The sequence below is a fragment of the Ranitomeya variabilis genome, chromosome 4 (assembly GCF_051348905.1).
Source record: "Ranitomeya variabilis isolate aRanVar5 chromosome 4, aRanVar5.hap1, whole genome shotgun sequence".
Lineage (NCBI taxonomy): Eukaryota > Metazoa > Chordata > Amphibia > Anura > Dendrobatidae > Ranitomeya > Ranitomeya variabilis.
The window spans coordinates 685,650,116-685,653,004 of record NC_135235.1 but is presented as its reverse complement, the minus strand read 5'-3'; positions in this window follow the sequence as shown (position 1 = coordinate 685,653,004).

Here is a 2,889-nt window from a genome sequence, read left to right as displayed (position 1 = left end):
ATTGTTTTAATTTGAATGGGGCGAAAGGGGGACGATTTGAACTTTTTTTTCACTTTTGGTATACTTCAATAGTCTCCATGCCAAACCACCGGTGACCTGCGATCACATGACGGAGGTCAAAGGTGGGCGGATTTCCGGCGCGATTGCCGTAAGTGCGAGTTAAATACCATTGTCAAAATGTAAAGGGTTATTAGCCGCTGGTGGATCGTGATTCCACCCTCGGCTATTCAGGGCACTTCTCAGCTGTTCAAAACAGCTGACGTGCCGGGAAAGATGTGGGCTCACATGCCTGGTTCCCACCGTGAAGCATCGAGGAGGAGGTGTGATGGTGTGGGGGTGCTTTGCTGGTGACACTGTTGGGGATTTATTCAAAACTGAGGGCATACTGAACCAGCATGGCTTCCACAGCATCTTGCAGCGGCATGCTATTCCATCCGGTTTGCATTTAGTTGGACCATCATTTATTTTTCAACAGGACAATGACCCCAAACACACCTCCAGGCTGTGTAAGGGCTATTTGATTAAGAAGGAGAGTGATGGGGTGCTACGCCAGATGACCTGGCCTCCACAGTCACCAGACCTGAACCCAATCAAGATGGATTGGGGTGAGCTGGACCGCAGAGTGAAGACAAAAGGGCCAACAAGTGCTAAGCATCTCTGGGAACTCCTTCAAGATTGTTGGAAGACCATTTCCGGTGACTACGTCTTGAAGCTCATCAAGAGAATGCCAAGAGTGTGCAAAGCAGTCATCAAAGCAAAAGGTGGCTACTTTGAAGAACCTAGAATATTAGACATATTTTCAGTTATTTCACACTTTTGTTAAGTATATAATTCCACATGTGTTATTTCATAGTTTTGATGCCTTCAGTGTGAATTTACAATTTTCATAGTCATGAAAATAAAGAAAAATGTACTATATATACTGTGTGTGTATATATATATATATATATATATATATATATATATATATATATATATATATATATATATATACACAGTATATCTAATTATATACTTACCTTGTAATGTCTTCACATCCTGGTCTGTCCAGATGTGTCGGGATCCCAGTATTCCCAGCGGCGGAAGTTCGCCGACCTCCATATTGGGACACCCAAGTGATGGGTGTCTCAATATGGAAACTGCTTGTGGTACCAGCCTCTTGTACATTACCACCAGCGGAACACCATCGCACCACACACACACACACAGTATATGCCGTACGCAACACACTGTATATGCCATAGGCACCACACACACACACTGTATACGCCGTAGGCACCACACACACTATACGCTGTACGCAGCCTCTTGCGCGGTACCACCAGCGGAACACTGTTGTGAACACTGCCTGGATCAGCTGAATGATTCATTGACCACTGCCATCTTTGCACTGGAGGAGCGCATGTGCAGTTTTAATGTGACCGCCGCTATCTGTCAGCGAAAAGATGGCGGAGGTCTGCTTTACTGCACATGCACGAATTCCACGCAGGCGCAGTGAATCATTTGCCTGATCCCGGCCACAGATGTGCAACGTGTCTACAGGCAAAGGAAGACGGTCACATTAAAATAGTTTTCCACAAACGAAATTTCAGTTTAAAAATTGTCTGTGTCTGACCGTGTACGGAGCATATCACATCTCCTGGGCAGGGGAGGAAGCAAAAAACCATACTGACATTACAGCAGGGGATCACAGAGGATTTCTTTTGTAAGGTAAAATATTTCACTGACTGTTTTTAAACAATATTTTATCTCACAAAATGTGTCCTCGCGGTGATGCGCCCTCTGCTGGATGTCCTCATATGACGTCGAGCGTGGGAAAAAGTTCCCATGCTCGAGGTCATATGAGGACATCCAGCAGAGGGCGCATCACCGCGACTGAAGGTAACTATAGGTCATTGACCTACATTACCTTCATTCCCGGGGTTTACAGGCAGGAGCACAGCTGCATTAGCAGAGCTCCTGCCTGTAAAATATTTTAACCCCTTCAGATGGATTTACATCGTGGGATGTTACAGATCTATGGAAGGTATGTATATTGTTGGTTTATTATTTTTAATTTGTTAAGGAACGATGGTCTTCAGGTGGATTGAGAGAGCTATAAAATATTACAACAACCTGTGTGTTTATTTCATTAAAATACTTAGCAATATTGTGTGTGTGTTTTTTTTAACCATTTCATACAATTGGATTAATAATGGATAGATGTCATAATTGACGCCTCTCCATTATTAATCTGGCTTAATGTCACCTTACAATAGCAAGGTGACATTAACCCTTCATTACCCCATATCCCACCGCTACACGGGAATGGGAAGGGAGTGGCCAAGTGCCAGAATAGGCGCATCTTACAGATGTGCCTTTTCTGGGGTGGCTGGGGGCAGATGTTTTTAGCCAGGGGGGGCCAATAACCGTGGACCCTCTCCAGGCTATTAATATCTGCTCTCAGTCACTGGCTTTACCACTCTGGCGGAGAAAATTGCACGGGAGCCCACGTCAATTTTTTCCGCGATTTAACCCTTAAAATTAATAGCTACAGCGCCGAAATTTTGCACATACACACTACTAACATTAGTAGTGTGGAATATGCAAAAAAAAGGGGGATATGAGATGGTTTACTGTATGTAAACCATGTCTCATATCATGTCGGGTTTAGGCAGGAGAAATGAAAAGCCGGCAATTGATTTACCGGCTTTAGGGTTAGGGTTAGGGTTTGGATCCCTTTATTACCTTGATGGTGGGGGGTGGCTTATCAGTGTGTATTCTTGTTTTTTTAGGAAGCATAATTTTTACTCAAAAAAATAAAAAATAGTTTATTAAATGTTTTAAATATTTTAAAAAACCACAACCTGTGGCTTATCCCAGAAATCAAACAAAACACACTGTGAAAAA